Source organism: Oncorhynchus kisutch, linkage group LG4 (assembly GCF_002021735.2).
Source record: "Oncorhynchus kisutch isolate 150728-3 linkage group LG4, Okis_V2, whole genome shotgun sequence".
Classification (NCBI taxonomy): Eukaryota; Metazoa; Chordata; class Actinopteri; order Salmoniformes; family Salmonidae; genus Oncorhynchus; species Oncorhynchus kisutch.
Genome location: NC_034177.2, coordinates 60,755,994 through 60,775,296, shown reverse-complemented (window position 1 = coordinate 60,775,296; position 19,303 = coordinate 60,755,994).

Genomic DNA, 19,303 nt, shown 5'->3' with positions numbered 1-19,303 from the left:
TGACAAAAATAAAATGTAAATCTTAATTAATTTACCAGGTACAAAATTGTAATTCTTAATGGGTAAAACATTATTCCTGGTTGTAAGCAAACCACAATATCCAGAATTCATGTAGATTGTTCAAGACGTTAACGACCGCCCCGTGGCAAATATCAAAATGTCTGTTTGTAGCCAGAACTTTCAGCCAGAGGATTTCGAAAAGGAACGGAAGTCTTAACTATGTTAACTTAACTATGTTGTCGGACATTGAAAAGTGATGCTATTCTATTGATTTTCCCCTTCACTTCAAAGAGGGAGCTGTCCGATCAATCAACATCAGAGCAACAGAAAATAAGTCAAGCGGAGGTAATGCAGATAACTAGCTAGTTAGCGAACTACAATTGTTTACCTAAAGCTAAATCTAGCAAGCTAGCTTTCATAATAAGCTGGCTAGACATTCCAAAGCATATCAATGTACAGTAATTAGGCAGCTGCTACCCGAGACGATACCGGGGAGTCGGTGTCTGGTGGTGGTCCGCTTGTTGTCAATACCTGGAGGTGGTCTTGAGAAGAGCCGACCGGGCTTCATTCCAGGTACAGCGAGAGCTGCCGACCTCTTGCTCTAGGAACAGCGGGGGCTAATACCCCAGGGAACACTTGAAAGGCGAAAGCCCAGTGGCAGAGCAGGGGAGGGTATTGCGTGTGTATTCAACCCACTCAAGTTGCTGGCTCCAGGTGGTGGGGTTGGCAGAGACAAGGCAGCGAAGAGTTGTCTCCAGATCTTGATTGGCTTGCTCCGACTGGCCTTTGGACCTCGGGTGAAACCCGGAGGACAGGCTGGCCAACGACCCAATGAGCGTGCAGAACAGCATGATGCATCATGAGCTGGACCATCTTAGGCAGAGGGTAGCTTGGAGAGAGGAATGAAGTGGGCGGCTTTGGAAAACCGGTCCACTACTGTCAGGATGGCGGTGTTGCAATCAGATGGAGCAAGACCTGTGATGAAGTCCAGGGATATGTGAGAGCAAAAACGGTGAGGGACAGGCAGTGGTAGAAGACCAGCCAGAAGAAGACCATTCCAGGTTATTGTGGTCCATCCACACAATGAAGGATGTTCCGCCCCCTCCAACTAGTGTCTCCACTCCTCCAATGCCATCTTCACATCGAGAAGCTAACGATTCCCCACATCGTAGTTCCTCTCTGTGGCATTGAGGCGATGGGAGAAGAAGGCGCAGGGCTGTAACTTGAGGTCCAGGGCAGAACACTGGGACAGGACAGCTCTCACTCCGACATCAGAAGCATCGGCCTCCATCACAAACTGACGGGAAGGGATAGGATGAACCAATATGGGAGCAGTGGTGAAGTGGTGCTTGAGGTCCCAGAACGCACAGTCAGCAGCTGGGGACCATGTGAACGGAACCTTGGGAGAGGTGAGTGCAGACAGGGGTGAAGCCAGGGTGCTGTAACCCCGGAAAAAAGCAGTGATAGAAATTGGCAAACCCCAGGAAATGTTGCAGCTGCACTCTGGATGTAGGCTGGGGCCTATCCACCACCACTCTCACCTTCCTGGGATCCATCTGTACATTCCCTGCAGTGATGATGTAACCAAGGAAGGGGATGTTGGAGCGATGGAATTTGCATTTCTCCGCTTTCACAAAAGGCTGGTTTTCCAGGAGGCATGGGAGGACCTGTCGGACGAGGAGCACATGTTGTTTGGCTGAGTGGGAGAAAACAAACTGGTTCAACATGTCGCGGAGAACCTCATTAACTTCTTCGGGCTAGGGGGCAGTATTCGGAAGTTTGGATGAATGAGGTGCCCAAAGAAAACTGCCTGTTACTCAGGCCCAGAAGCTAGGATATGCATACAATAGAAAACACTCTAAATTTATAACAGAACTGATATGGCAGGCAAAAACCAGAGGACAGTCCATCCAGAATGTTTTTTTTAAAGCTCTTCACTGATTACAATGGCTGGGAATGGGAATATAAAAGGAATACCTCACAGATTGCAGTTACTAGGGCTTCCACTAGATGCCAACAGTCTTTAGAAAGAGTTTCAGGCTTGTTTTTTGAAAAATTTGCAAAAATGTGTAGTTTTTCTAAGTGGCTCCCATTTTGGCTGTGTGTTTGTTGCGCGTCCCGGTGAGGGCGCACACTTCGTCATTTATCTCCGGTAATGGTCTCCGGTATTCTCCGTCTTAAATCTTATCGTTTATTTACATATTAGGGTACATGAGGATTGATTAGTAACGTTGTTTGATATGTTTGGAAGAAGTTTTGGTAATTTACGGGATTCATTTGTATGCATTTTGAACGAGGGAAACCGGTGGATTACTGAGTAAAGTGCGCCAATGAAACAGACTTTTTAGGGATATAAAAGGACCTAATCGAACAGAAGGACAATTTGTTATGTATCTGGGACCCTTTTGATTGCAACCAGATGAAGATCTTCAAAGGTAAGTGATTTATTTCATCGCTATTTCTGACTTTCGTGATGCCTCTGCTTGGTTGGAAATGTAATGCTTTTGTGTGTGGGGTGCTGTCCTCAGATAATTGCATGGTGTGCTTTTGCCGTAAAGCCTTTTTGAAATCTGACAAAGCATCTGGAATAACAAGAAGTTAAGCTTTTAACTGATGTACAGTGTGGCAAAAAAGTATTTAGTCAGCCACCAATTGTGACGGTTCTCCCACTTAAAAAGATGAGAGAGGCCTGTAATTTCCATCATAGGTACACAAAAAAAAATCCAGAAAATCACATTGTAGGATTTTTAATTTATTTATTTGCAAATTTTGTTTTGGGGCTGTTGCTGGGCAACATGGACTTTCAACTCCCTCCAAAGATTTTCTATGGGGTTGAGATCTGGGACTGGCTAGGCCACTCCAGGACCTTGAAATACTTCTTACGAAGCCACTCCTTCATTACCTGGGCAGTGTGTTTGGGATCATTGTCATGCTGAAAGACCCAGCCACGTTTCATCTTCAATGCCCTTGCTGATGGAAGGAGGTTTTCACTCAAAATCTCACGATACATGGCCCCATTCATTCTTTCCTTTACACAGATCAGTCGTCCTGGTCCCTTTGCAGAAAAACAGCCCCAAAGCATGATGTTTCCACCCCCATGCTTCACAGTAGGTATGGTGTTCTTTGGATGCAACTCAGCATTCTTTGTCCTCCAAACACGATGAGTTGAGTTTTTATCAAAATTCTATTTTGGTTTCATCTGACCATATGACATTCTCCCAATCTTCTTCTAAATCATCCAAATGCTCTCTAGCAAACTTCAGACGGGCCTGGACATGTACTGGCTTAAGCAGGGGGACACCTCTGACACTGCAGGATTTGAGTCCCTGGCGGCATAGTGTGTTACTGATGGTAGGCTTTGTTACTTTGGTCCCAGCTCTCTGCAGGTTATTCACTAGGTCCCCCCGTGTGGTTCTGGGATTTTTGCTCACCGTTCTTGTGATCATTTTGACCCCATGGGGTGAGAGCTTGCGTGGAGCCCCAGATCGAGGGAGATTATCAGTGGCCTTGTATGTCTTCCATTTCCTAATAATTGCTCCCACAGTTGATTTCTTCAAACTAAGCTGTTTACCTATTGCAGATTCAGTCTTCCCAGCCTGGTGCAGGTCTACAATTTTGTTTCTGGTGTCCATTGATAGCTCTTTGGTCTTGGCCATAGTGGAGTTTGGAGTGTGACTGTTTGAGGTTGTGGACAGGTGTCTTTTATACTGATAGCAAGTTCGAACAGGTGCCATTGATACAGGTAACGAGTGGAGGACAGAGGAGCCTCTTAAAGAAGAAGTTACAGGTCTGTGAGAGCCAGAAATCTTGCTTGTTTGTAGATGACCAAATACTTATTTTCCACCATAATTTGAAAATAAATTCATAAAAAATCCTACAATGTGATTTTCTGGATTTCTTTCCCTCATTTTGTCTGTCATAGTTGTTGAAGTGTACCTATGGTAAAAATTACAGGCCTCTCTCATCTTTTTAAGTGGGAGAACTTGCACAATTGGTGGCTGACTAAATACTTTTTTGCCCCACTGTATAACACTTGTATTTTCATGAATGTTTAATGTTACGATTTTTGTCATTTGAATTTCTCGCTCTGCAATTTCACAGTATGTTGGCCAGGTGGGATGGTAGCGCCCCAATGATCCGCAATAAGTTAACCACGGCCTGGAACACAGCAGGAGCGTTGGTAAGTCCAAAATGGCATGACCAGGTATTCTTAGTGGCCGATGGCCGTGTTGAAGGCAGTCTTCCACTCGTTCCCTTCCCGTATCCGCACCAGATGGTAGGCGTTCCGCAGGTACAACTTGGAGAAAACGGTGGCTCCCTGGGTTGGCACGAAGGCCGAGCTTATGAGTGGTAGCGGGTAGCAGTTCTTCACTATGATATCATTATGGCTACGGTAGTCGATGCACGGACCTGACAGAGTGTACAATCATCCACGGGGCAGTATGGTGCCTGGGAGAAGCTCAATCCAGCAGTAATAGGGTAGGTGCGGAGGAAGTGAAGGGGCCCGCGCCTTGCTGAAAATCTCCCATAGGTCCTGGTACTCTGCAGGAATGGCGGAGTGGTCCGGGGCAACTTACGAGCCCACAGGAAGACTTCCCGGGGCAGGTTGCGCTGACTTCAGAAAATGGGCATGGCAGAATGGGCTCCAGCCCATAATGACTTCAGCAGTCTATGATGGGATTGTGTCTCTGGAGCCAGGAGAATCCCAATACCACGGAACCTGAGGAGACTTAATCAGCATAAATTGGATTGCCTCACTGTGGTTCCCTCACACTCGTAGGTTGATGGGAGTGGTATTGTGAGTGACCAGGCCTATAGAGCACCCGCCCAGCGTCCTAACGTCCATGGGAATGGAGAGGGGCTGAGTGGGGATGCCCAGCTTGGACGCCAAGGTAGCATCCAAAAATACTCTCATCGGCCCCAGAGTCGATGAGTACCCGGAGAGATTGCTACTGGTTCCACCACAGCAGGATGGCATGGAAAGGGGTGTGAGTAAGGGGAGAGGAAAATGTATCCATATGGCCCACCAGAGTACTCGCACCTTCTTGATAAGCCTGGGTTGTTAATGGGCATGTAGCTACGAAATGTCCAGTAGCTCCACAATATACAGTTGAAGTCGGAAGTTTACATACTGTACATCTTAGCCAAATACATTTAAACTCAGTTTTTCACCATTCCTGACATTTAATCCTAATAAATATTCCCTGTCTTAGGTCAGTTAGGATCACCACGTTATTTTAATAATGTGAAATCTCAGAATAATAGTAGAGAGAATTATTTATTTCAGCTTTTATTTCATCACATTCACAGTGGGTCAGAAGTTTACATACACTCAATGAGTATTTGGAAGCATTGCCTTTAAATTGTTTAAACAGTTCTATTGTTGTTTCATCAGACCAGAAGACATTTCTCCAAAAAGTACGATCTTTGTCCCCATGTGCAGTTGCAAACCGTAGTCTGGCTTTTTTATGGCGGTTTTGGAGCAGTGGCATCTTCCTTGCTGAGCGGCCTTTCAGGTTATGTCGATATAGGACTCGTTTTACTGTGGATATAGATACTTTTGTACCTGTTTCCACCAGCATCTTCATAAGGTCCTTTGCTGTTGTACTGGGATTGATTTGCACTTTTCGCACCAAAGTACATTCATCTCTAGGAGAGGGAACGCGTCTCCTTACTGAGCGGTATGACGGCTGCGTGGTCCAATGCTGTTCATACTATTGTTTACTATTGTTTATACAGATGAACGTGGTACCTTCAGGCGTTTGGAAATTGCTCCCAAGAATGAACCAGACTTGTTGAGGTCTACAATTTTTTTTCAGAGGTCCTGGCTGATTTCTTTAGATTTTTCCATGATGTCAAGCAAAGAGGCACTGAGTTTGAAAGTAGGCCTTGAAATACATCCACAGGTACACCTCCAATTGACTCAAATGTCAATTACCCTACCAGAAGCTTCTAAAGCCATGACATCACTTTCTGGAATTTTACAAGCTGTTTACAGGCACAGTCAACTTAGTGTATGTAAACTGCTGATCCACTGGAATTGTGATACAGTGAATTATAAGTGAAATTATCTGTCTGTAAACAATTGTTGGAAAGATTACTTGCATCATGCACAAAGTGGATGTCCTAACCGACTTGCCAAAGCTATAGTTTGTTAATAAGACATTTGTGGAGTGGTTGAAAAACTAGTTTTAATGACTCCAACTTAAGTTGATGTAAACTTCCGGCTTCAACTGTAGATAGCTCTTTGTGTGGAGTCTCCGTAAGCGCTCAGCCAGAGTCATTCTAGCCCCGCCCAGGTGCATGGACTCCAAAGGAGACAAGTCGGCAGCCGTCTGTGATTTCCTAGAGAACTCGGGTGACGTCGGGTTCTCCGGCATTCTTCGGGGCGAGTTGGGAACCGAGGGCGAATGAGGGCAGCAGGGCACAGATTATCCCTCCTACATTCTCGAAGCCGCCCATCGATCCAGATAGTCAAGGCTATGAGGGAGTCAAGGTCCATGGGCAGCTCCCGGGCTGCGAGCTCCTCTTTGATCACCTCCAATAATCTGTGAAGGAACATGTCGAACAATGCTTCCTGGTTCCAGGCACTCTCAGCTGCCAATGTGCGAAAATCCACCACGTAGTATGCCACATTACGGGAGTCTTGAAATAGCTGGAGTAGCTTACGAGCAGCCCCTCTCCCAAACAACGGAGAATGAAACACCTTCCGAAATTCCGCCACATACTCCTCCAGACTGAGGCAGACGGCGGACTGTTACTCCCACACCGCCGTGGCCCAGGCAAGTTCCCTCCCGGACATCAGATTTATGATTACGCTATCCTCAAGCGGTCCGAGGGGAACGAAGAAGGCTGCAGCACGAAAATGAGGGAGCACTGGGAGACTAAAACCCGGCAGGTTCCGCAATCTCCTGTGATGCACTCTGGAGGAGGTAAGCGGGGTTCTCGGGACACTGGGGTAGGCTGGGAGATGACAGGTGTGACCCGCTGCCCAGTGGGGAATCTGCGGAATTGCTCCAGTAGGGTATCGAACGCCTGGTCATGGCGCTCTGCCAGGTTATGGAGTCCCTCCATAAGACATTGCAGTAACTCCTCGTGTCATCCAATGGTGACGCCTTGCAGGGAGACAGCATTGTGGAGCTGGTCTGAGAAAACTAGGAAAAATTATTTGAGAAAGCAGAGAGAAGGGAAAACACGCTGTTAAGACCGGAACGAACTGGCAAACGACAAACCGAGAACACAGGTATAAATACACTGTGGATAATGAGGAAGATGGGTGACAGCTGGAGGGGGGTGGAGACAAGCGCAAAGACCGGTGAAACAGATCAGGGTGTGACAGAGACAGCCTACAGGGAGGAGGAGAGGGCTCTGGGAGTGTGGTGCCAGGAAAATAACTTCTCACTCAAAATCAACAAAACAAAGGAGACTTTCATGGACTTCAGGAAACAGCAGAGGGAGCACCCTCTATGCACATCAACGGGACCGCAGTTGAGATGGGGAAAACTTCAAGTTCCTCGGCGTACACATCACTGACAAACTGAAATCGTCCACCCACACAGACAGTGTGGTGAAGAAGGTGCAATAGCGCCTCTTCAACCTTAGGAGGCTGAAGAAACCAAAAACCCTCACAAACATTTACAAAATTGACAATTGAGAGCATCTTGTCGGGCTGTATCACCGCCTGGTACGGTAACTGCACCACCCGCAACTGCAGGGCTCTCCAGAGGGTGTTGCCCAAAATATCATCAAGGACAACAACCACCCGAGCCAATACCTGTTCACCCCGCTATTATCCAGAATGTGAGGTAAGTACAGTTGCATCAAAGCTGGGACCGAGAGACTGGAAAACCGCTTCTATCAGACTGTTAAATAGCCATCACTAACACATTAGAGGCTGTTACCTATATACATAGACTTGAAATCACTGGACACTTTTATAAATGGAACACTATTCACTTTAATAATGTTTGCATATCTTGCATTACTCATCTCATATGTATATACTGTATTCTATACTATTCTAATGTATCTTAGTCTATGCCGCTCTGACATTGCTCATCCATATATTTATATATTCTTAATTCCATTCCTCTACTTGGATTTGTGTGTAGTGGGTATATGGTGTGAAATTGTTAGATATTACTTGTTAGATATTACTGCACTGTCGGAGCTAGAAACGCAAGCATTTCGCTAGACCCGCAATAACATCTGCTGAAGACGTGTATGTGACCAATAAAAATGTATTTTATTTGAACATTTTCTGTATCTTATTGGTGTGTAACTTCTACTGTAGTCCTCTCTGTATTATGGAGGCTTAGAAGATTGTTCCAATTGAAGAAAAGTAGGTATTTGTAAAGAGGAGATGGTGTGGGTGACTGACTGGTGTCTTTTGAGAGTGGGTAGTGTGTGTGTGAAGGTTAGTTTGCATGATCTATTGACATGAGGGGGGTTGGTGGATATAGTACTTTGGATGAGTGTGTATTGATGGGGATTAAGTAGTAAAATGTTGGTTAATCACAGACCACTGTGTGTCCTACAGACTCACCCTACTGACAATGACGATGACCTGGACAACAGCTTTAGTAGTACAGAGCCTGTAGACACATTGGATAAAAGCTTTCAGCATGGAATTACCTCAAACGCAACACCATCTGACTTTGAAACAAGGACTGCCAAAAGGTATTTATAAAAGCACAATACGCTCTTGAGAAAACAAAACCACCGATACACTAAACTGTCTTCAAGACAAGTACTCCTCAAATGTTTCACACCCTTGTAGTCAGTTCTTTGGCATGGAGCACCAAAAGGGTTCTTCGACTGTCCCCATAGAATAACCCTTTTTGGTTCACGTTGAACCATTTTGGGTTCAGAATCCTCTGTGGAAAGGTTCCTACATGGTAACCAAAAGGGTTCTTCAAAGGGTTCTCCTATGGGGAGAGTCGAAGAACCATTTTAGGTTCTAGATAGCACTTTTTTTCAAAGAGTGTAGTATTTTATTCTAGCCTACTCACCATTGTTGGCCGTGCTTGTCTGCTGTAGGCGCTCATACACAACAACACACAACTAGACTCTCTACAAGTCAAGCCCCCCTCAAACTTTTCACATCTTTGCCAACAGGCCATCTCAGTGCCTCATCAAATCAAATTTTATTGGTCAGATACACATGGCTAGCAGTGTAGCGAAATGCTTATGCTTCTAGATCCGACAGTGCAGCAGTATCTAACAGGTAATATCTAACAAATTCCACAACAAAACCTAATACACAAAATCTAGTAAAGGAATTGCATAAGAATATATACAGTACGCATAAAATATATGGATGAGCAGTGACAGAGCAGCTAAGATGCAATAGTGAATGATACAGTATATACATGAGATGAGTAATGCGAGATATGTAAACATTCTTAAAGTGGCATTATTTAAGTGACTCGTGTTCCATTTATTAAAGTGACCAATGATATCAAGTCTGTAGGTAGGCAGCCGTCTCTCTGTGCTAGTGGTAGCTGTTTAACAATCTGATGGCCTTGCGATAGAAGCTGTTTTCAATATCTCTGTTACAGCTTTGATGCACCTGTACTGACCTCGCCTTCTGGTTGGAAGTGGGGTGAACAGGCAGTGGCTCGGGTGGTTATTGTCCTTGATGATCTTTTTTGCCTTCCTGTGATGTCAGGTGCTGTAGGTGTCCTGGAGAGTGGGTAGTTTTCCCTCTGATGCGTTGTGCAGACCACACCACCCTCTGGAGAGCCCTGCGGTTGTGGGCGGTGCAGTTGCCGTACCAGGTGGTGACACAGCCCGACAGGGCGCTCTCAATTGTTCACCTGTAAAAGTTAGTGAGGGTTTTCGGTGACAAGCCACATTTTTTCAGCCTCCTGAGGTTGAAGATGCGCTGTTGCCTCTATTGATTGAGTGTAACAAAACACATACCAGTCTACTGTACCCAGATGAACATGGTTTATTGCATGGTTACACATCTTCAGTATCAGTCTTCATGTTTAGCCACGTCCTCATGATCAGTCTTCATGTCTTTCCAGGGGACTTGCAGCACAAAGAAATTTTTAAGAAAGCACAAAGCACAAATTTTAAAGAAAGCACAAAGAAAGCAGTAGATGGTGATTCTTCACCTCTGGCAGAAGATTTCTTTGTGCTGCAAGTCCCCTGGAAAGACATGAAGACTGATGTACTGATGTACGTGAGGCATGTCCACCTGGCTGTGCAGTGCAGAAAGGACCAACACGGTTGTCTACAAGGAGCCAGAGTCACAACCCCCCAAACCCAACATCCCTGCCAACATCGCCTTTCCCCAACACAAGAGGTTCACCAGCTGAAGAACATACTGGAACCTGCCTGGAGCATTCAACCAACACAACATCCATATTCAGTTAGACTGATGTTGTAGTATAATATAGAATGCCTAGGATGTTCACAACTGCATTGTGGTACAGATATTGCTTGCTGTGGTACATATAGTATTCAGACCCCTTGACTTTTTCCACATTTTGTTACCTTACAGACTTATTCTAAAATGGATAAAATATTATTTATTTGTCAGCAATCTACACACAATACCACAATTACAAAGCAAAACAGGTTTTTCGAAATGCTAGCAAATGTCAAAAAAATAAAAATACCCTATTTGCATAAGTATTCAGACACTTTGCCATGAGACTCAAAATTGAGCTCCAGTGCATCCTGTTTCCATTGATCATTCTTGAGATGTTTCTAATACTTGGAGTCCACCTGTGGTAAAATGAATTGGACATGATTTGGAAAGACACACACCTGTCTATATAAGGTCCAACAGTTGACAGTGCATTTCAGAGCAAAAACCAAGCCCTGAGGTCGAAGGGATTGAATCGAGGCACAGATCTGGAGAAGGATACCAAAATAATTTTGCAGCAGAGAAGGTCCCAAAGAATCAGGCCTTTATGGTATTGGCCAGACGGAAGCCACTCCTCAGTAAAATGAGAAGCTGGTCTGATGAAACCAAGATTGAACTCTTTGGCCTGAATGCCAAGCATCACATCTGGAGGAAACCTGGCACCATCCCTACAGTGAAGCATGGTGGTGGCAGCATCATGGTGTGGGGATGTTTTTCAGTAGCAGGGACTGGGAGACAAGTCAGTTGTGAGGCAAAGATGAACAGAACAAAGTACAGAGATATCCTTGATGGACACCTGCTCCAGACCGCTCAGGACCTCAGACTGGTGCGAAGGTTCACCTTCCAACAGGACAAAGACCCCAAAACAACGCAGGAGTGTCTTCGGGACAAGTCTCTGAATGTCCTCGAGTGGCCCAGCCAGAACTTGGACTTGAACCCAACCGAACATCTCTGGAGAGACCTGAAAATAGGTGTGCACCGACACTCCCCGTCCAACCTGACAGAGCTTGAGGATCTGCAGAAAAGAATGGGAGAAACTCCCCAGATATGTGTAGCGCCATACCTACGAAGACTTGAGGCTGTAATCGCTGTCAAAGGTGCTTCAACAAAGTACTTAGTAAAGGGTCTAAATACTTACGTAAATGTGATCTGTTTTTTTTATGTATTTGCAATCTGTTTTTGCTTTGTCATTATGGGGTATTGTGTATAGATTGAGGGGGAAAAATATTTTATCAATTTTAGAATGAAGCTGTAACGAAACAAAATGTGGAAAAAGTCAAAGGGTCTGAATATTTTCCTTTATGTACTGTATGTCCACCCACGCTCTGACACTGGAAAAAACACAGTTCAGGCCTGGCTAATAATTATACACTTGAGAGAGTATGCAACGGACTAAACTGGCCAGCGATGGGCTAGTTAGGAGCATCTGACCAATCACAGGATGCATGATCCCTTACCAAAAAGTCACAGCATTCCTGCACAAAAATAGGAAGTCCTGCAGGATATCCCAAATTGTTTTCAGGGCCACTTCCTGTAGGACAATTCTAACAGGAATCCTGCAGGATCCTGTAGGAATCATGCAGGTAGTCTTTCAGGAAAACAATCCTGCAGGAATCCTCCAGAATATATATCCTGCAGGAATAGGAAGTCCTGCAGGATATCCCACAGGATTTTCAGGGCCACTTTCCTATAGGAAAATTCATGCAAGAATCCTTTAGGATCCTGTAGGAATCATGCAGGTAGTCTTTCAGGAAAACAATCCTGCAGGACTCCTGCAGAAATTTCTCAAATAAATCCTGCAGGTTTGTTTCCTGAAGAATGATTGTCTGACATGCAGGAATTGTCCTACACCAAAAGGGACCCAAAATCCTGCAGGTAATTCCACAAGATTTCCAGGGTAATTTTCCTGTCGGAAAACCTGCTGGATTCCTTTCTCATCCTTCAGAGAATTTCATGTTGGACAATCATTCTTTGAACAGAATGGACAGATTGCACAAGATAAGATTGCATGGCAATTATATTATCCAATGAAGCCAACAGCTGACGTGTTTGATTGTCCATTTCACCCGCACTGCATAAAATATTATTTGGAATAAATATGGTAAAAGCATATTTTGTAACAAGAGTGAGAGTAATGGTGACATCACATGAACAGCTTATGTGTATTAGTGTGAAGGGAAACAGATGACTGCAATGGTAAACTTGGTGGTAGTTAGTTTTAATGTGGCTGGTACACCAACAACATCTGTGAGTATCCATGTGTGTTTAGCTATGTTTTTTAAGGGAGAAATGAGAGGCTTAAACTGTGTGTGGTGTTACTTTTGCCTGCAGTCGCACTGTTTACCGGCTCTGTCTTAACTGGGAAGGACAGGAGAGAGATGAGGCAGAGTTCAGAATATAACTGCAGAACATCTTGTGTGTTACATGAAAAACAGCAACAAAATTGTGTACATGATATATTGTAAAACACAACCTACACACCTTTATCTAGTAGACTACTGGACTAATTTATCTCCAAATGAGACAATCGGAAACAGATTACTTTGTAAATTTACTATTTTCTTATGCACGTAGCAACTCTAATGTTCTGTGGTGGCCTTCTGCTAAACTGTTAGAAATACAAGGTAAAGAATTACAGTGAAATACTAGGTGTGTGTGTGTGTGTTTTCTGTGCTCCCTGTATTATAAGTTGTAAGCGAAAAGAAGAGAACTCACATGGTGGTGGTGAAACTGTTCAAGCAAAAAGAAAGAAAGAGAAAGTAATGTTAAAATTATCCATTCCTATTTAAATCAAACTATTTGTATATTCAATTGACTTAATATATTTCATTGAAAATAATGTGATACTTCATAAACATTGTCTCTGTTCCACATTGCATACTATCTAGAGCATATAGCTAGTACTAAAGTCAACTGTCATTTTTCAACTGCGATTGCAAACATAAGAATGCGAAATGGCAAGTATGTACAAGGTTTGCGGGAAGTTCTATAAGCATACTTGGGAGGTCTGGAAAATAAAGCCTGCATATGACCATACATTTCCGTTCCATTCGCCAGGGACGCTATCCCATAACCCCTTGCAACACAACGAATATTCCCCCAACTGCTGAATTAATGGCAGACTGAAGTAGGGTTGCCAACTTTCTCACTACCATATAAGGGACAAAAGGTCACGTGCCAGTGCACGGTGCCACGGCGGTATGGGTATGGTGTTGTGTGAATGAATACACAGTGCATATTCATACTCTTATTCAATTGGAAAGGCAAAACATTTGTATATTCCATTTAGTTTATAGCTTTACTAAAACTGTATCATTATGTAAACTTGTGAATAAACCTCAAAATAAATTATCAAAGAAATCACAATTTGGACCTTTACAGCAAAAAAAAAAAAAAAATCCAAATGCAAAAGAGGAAAAGAGGGGCATGAGTCACTCACCAAGTCTACTTATTTTTTGCTGCTCTTGACTGATTCAAGCAGTCCTTTCTCATCTTGCATAGCCAGGGAGAAGTCATTACATGACAAGTCACAGTTCACAGATATTTGATGTTCTTTTTTGATCAGCTCTGTGCTACATCTGTTTCTTGAGTCTGACCACTTAATACCTCTCTAGGGTAGGGGGCAGCATTCGAAATTTTGGATGAAAAGCATGCCCAAATTAAACTGCCTGCTACTCGGGCCCAGAAGATATGATATGCATTTAACTGGTAGATTTGGATACAAACCACTCTAAAGTTTCCAAACCTGTTAAAATAGTGTCTGTGAGTAGAACAGAACTCATTTGGCAGGCGAAAACCTGAGACAAATCCATTCAGGAAGTATTTTTTTGGGGGGGGGATTGTAGTTTTCTATTCAATGCCATTACAGTATCCATTGACTTAGGACTCAATTTGCAGTTCATATACCTTCCACTAGATGTCAACAGTCTTTATAAATTGTTTCAGGCTTGTATTCTCATAAATGAGGGAGTAAGACCAGTCTGAATGAGTGGACCCTGACGTGTCACAGAGTTTTTTTACCTTTTATATTGACAACGTTATTGTCCGGTTGAAATATTATAGAACATTTAGGCAAAAAACACCCTGAGGATTGAACATAAACATCGTTTGACATGTTTCTATGAACTTTACAGATACAATTTGGATTTTTTTGTCTGCCTGTTTTGACTGCGTTTGAGCTTGTGGATTACTGAAGAAAACGTGCAAGGTTTTTGGATATAAAGAGACTTTATCGAACAAAAGGAACATTTATTAAGTAAATTAATGTCTTCCGAGTGCAACCATATGAAGATCATCAAAGGTAAGGGATAATTTTATCTCTAGTTTTGTAACACTTCTGCTTGGCTGGTTACTTTTTGTAATAATTTGTCAACTGGGCTATTTTCTCAAATAATCGTAAGGTATGCTTTCGCCGTAAAGCATTTTTTAAATCTGACACCGTGGTTGGATTCACAAGAAGTTCATCTTTAAACCTATGTAAAATAAGTTTTGTTTTCTGAATTTTTATAATGAGTATTTCCGTATTTGAATTTGGCGCTCTGCAATCTCACTGGATGTTGGCCAGATGGGACACTAGCGTCCCACATACCCTAGAGAGGTGTTAATGGTCATCAGACAGAAAATCCTCTCTACAAAGGCATTTGAGCTTGGCACACTGAGGACAAATGAGACAATCCTGAACATGTTTATCAAATTGGCTTTCCCTAGGTTTTGGAAAACTGCCATCCACTTCTCACTGGTGGATTTTGGTGGATTTTGGATTTGGATTTTGTGGTATCCTGTCTGATTTTCTTTATTTCCTCCCGGCTAGCACAAAACTCTTCATAGAATTGGTCCATACTGACCGTCTCTGTCATTTTGAGGGCAACCACCACCTGCTCCAGGAGAGCAAGGAGAGCTCCTCATAGAGGTGAGAAATCAAACCACTTGTCAATGAATGTAATGACAGTGTCATAGAACTTCAAAGTCCTGTTGCTTCTTGGACCTTTCTGCTGACAATTGTTTGTCCATCAGCTGCTTGGTCTGGTATCGGATTTTTTTTTTTCCTGTTTCAGCTGAAGCATCTTAATTTTTTACTTTTGGACTTCCTCGTAAACATCTGTGATGCAGAGAGTTGTTTCCTCCAGCTTTTTTATGAGTTGGTCAAAAACACACTCACTTTGTGGGAAAAGCACAGATAAATCTCAGCAGCTTCCGTTTTTTCTTCATACTCAAAAATACTCTTCAGTGCCACAGGACAGGTCTCCCCAAGGGACCTGAAGTATGATGTAAGAGCTGGCCAACTTTGCAGGAGACAGTCGACAGCTGGATGAAGAGAGAGCCATCGTGTGTAAACATGTCGCAGAATTTCACGCCACTCAATGTCAACATCTGTGATGCAGAGAGTTGTTTCCTCCAGCTTTTTTATGAGTTGGTCAAAAACACACTCACTTTGTGGGAAAAGCACAGATAAATCTCAGCAGCTTCCGTTTTTTCTTCATACTCAAAAATACTCTTCAGTGCCACAGGACAGGTCTCCCCAAGGGACCTGAAGTATGATGTAAGAGCTGGCCAACTTTGCAGGAGACAGTCGACAGCTGGATGAAGAGAGAGCCATCGTGTGTAAACATGTCGCAGAATTTCACGCCACTCAATGTCAACAAAGGCAAAAAATGCACGCAGTCCCTCTCTTCGGGAAGCAGATACTGGTAAGTGGCGGTAGATCTGTAAAATAATTGTTTCAATATCCACTGACAGCTGATCGCAAGCATGCTTGCAGGCATTATGAGCTAGCTATGTGAGCTGGGCAATTAGCTTTCAGAATGCGATTGTTGGCACTGCTCAATAAGAGTAAACGGAGAGGTGTTTTCCAATTTTGTCAGTTTCCGCTGTAGACGTCACAAAGAATGCACCGATATTGCAAGCAACTTTAGCTTGCATGGCCTTGTGCATTTCTGTGGATGCATGTTGAGTTAGGGCATTCTCCCCTTCATGGCCAATTGAGAATTCCCGATGCATAAAGTACAGAACGCTTTCGTCGAGTCACCACTGACGGCTTAACCCACGTCTTTTTTGCTTCACATTGTTTGTTGTAGCTGCAGTCTTTTTTGCATGTTTATCCATATTTCCTTGATTTGCCAAACCGACCGAACAATAACAGATATAACTTTGCAGGAATTGGCACGTTTATGCTATACTGTGATTGGATGAATATAAGGGACAAGGAAGGTCCCATATGGGACAAACCAATTTAGCCCAATTTAATGGCTAATACGGGACAGTTGGCAACCCTAGTCCCTGCTTTGGAGGAAATGTTCCAGTGGAATAAGGAATAACTTTGTAAAATGCAAATGTTTATTTATTCAGCAAATTATGTTAAAATGTTCAACAAATTACTTTCATATGAATTTTGAAATGTAAATGTTAGGCCAAGCTATGTTAGCTCGTCGGACACAATGGCTAGCTAGCAGGGGATCTCATCCTGATTATCAGCTGTTTAGGGATGCCAAGTTATTTGTGCTTTTTTACATGATTAGTAAATACAATCATGCAGTGTCTGTTTACCTAACTTTCTTCTTGTCACTTCCCCTCTGTAACGATGTAGGCTGAGAGTCAGGAAGCAAGTTCAGGGAGTGAATACATTTAATAAACAAACATGAACAGCACACCGACATGAAACAATAACACCTGGGGAAGGAACCAAAGGGAGTGACATAAATAGAGCAGGCAATCAAGGAGGTGATGGAATCCAGGTGAGTGTCAATAAGCGCTGGTGCGCGTGACGATGGTGACAGGTGTGCATAATAATCAGCAGTCTGGTGACCTAGAGGCCAGAGTATACGTGACACCCTCCAGTCGTGTTCCACCATTGCATACAAAGAAAATATTTTAAATAATGAAATTATCAAATAAACTTAATCAAGCCTATGAATATGAAAAACTGTTTACAAAACCATTGCACATTAACAAAGGTAGTTGTCGGTCTCAGCAACTTGAACCAGCCCTGAAATTTGAGCAGTGAGGTTTAATTTCTCCCCCCTTGGCTTCATGTTTCTGCTCTGTTCACGCCATAACATGCGCGTTCTTCCTATTTTCACTCAGTGCTACAACAAGTGCGAATGGAAAGGAAAGTGTATCTATAGGCGTTGTTGTTATTATTAGCGGCTTGGGTCTTTTTTAATATCAAGGAATATTTCACTTTCTCTGTTCATAGGAGTAACGAGTTTCGACATCAGCTGGGAAGTCCCTTTTTGGTCAGTGGAGGAAAGGGAGAGCGGAGGGATGTTGAGAGACGGACCCTCAGTCTGCTGCTCTCTCCCTCCACTGAAACTGACCATCAGATGCAGGCACCATCAGCCCAGTAAAATAAAATGCAAATTATTGAAATGTATGCTCACTCAGCTGTGCCTCACAAGTAATGCAACAATGGATCTATTAGCGGTGTATAGCCTATATAGCCTACCTCAAATTTTGAAATATAATTGTTTTAAATGTCCCGAACAACAATGCATTGGCAGGTAAATTAAAGCAAAGCCAGTATGCGGAGATAATGGCCTATAGCTTACGGCACAAACCTCATTGCTACAGTACTGTTTTTAATTGGTTAATGTTGCATAGGCTTACATTTTGTAAGTCATGAAATCCGAGCGGTAGATCTCGGCATGCATTTTGACTCAGAAAGTGATGTTGACTCTGCTTTAGTTTATGCCAATAGATTTCAAATGGGCCTAACCCACCTTATTAATGAAACCCAAACTGGTTTCACGGAAGGTTGCTAAATCAGCTGTAACATTAGGTTAGTTTTAGACTTGATTGATTACGCTGATTCAGTTGATTTAGAGGCTATTATTTTAGTCTTCGACTTTTGTAAAGAATTTGATACAATTAAACACAAATTCCTAATACATTCGTTCTACACTTTTGGTTTCGTGACTAGCTTTGTCTCTGTTATCAATATGTCTTGTAAAGATATTAATAGTTCTATTATGATTACTAGTAAAACATTAAAATATTTCATATTCACCGTAGTGTACACCAGGGTTGCCCTATTTCAGCTATCTTTTTCCTTTAAGTTGTAGAATTACTATCTATTAGCATTTCAAACAACCTTGAATTAAAAGGTATTTAAATATTTGGAAGAGAAAAAATAGGGAAAAAATCTCAATTATGAGACGATTACAGCTCTGTTTCTAAAAGACCATGATCAAGTTGCTATTGCACTTAATATGATCAAATCACTCATCTGCTTCTGGTCTGGAACTTAACTTAAATAAATGCTAAATATTGTCCATATATAACTCAAATTACCAATCTGTTGAGAATATTCCAGTGAAAGATCATGTGAAATATTTAGGGGTGCACATGGCAAAAAAAAAACATATTGTCCATCAACATCTCAATTTCTCTCAGCGATGAAAGAAAACAAGATCCAGCTTTAATAACTGGCTCCAGTGTGACCTCTCTATTATTGAAAGGGTTTTATTGTCCAAAGCACAAGTCACATTTTGTCTACACTGCTCTATCCCTATATGTAGCTGATCAAACCAGCAAGGATATCAACAAAACTTTCCTTGATTTTATATGGAAAAATAAACATCACAAACTTAAGAAGTCTGTAATATCAAACCAAAGAGCTGATGGTGAGCTTGAAGTACTAGATTTCATTGATATCACCAATGCCTTTAAAGTAAACTGGATATAAAATATGTATGCTTACCTCTGAATCTATACGATACTTAATTCCCTGTCATATTTTTATGAAATTGTGTGATCTTCAATTGTTGTGGAAGTGCAACTATTCTCCAACAACAAGCCTTTTTAGCCTGGAAACTATGTTATGTCCACAACTTCTCTCCACACAAGGCACACATATATTGTTGTTAAAAACAAGTCTTTGTTCTTCCCAAAGTGGTTTGATTAGAAATATGATATTTGTGCTTGATTTAT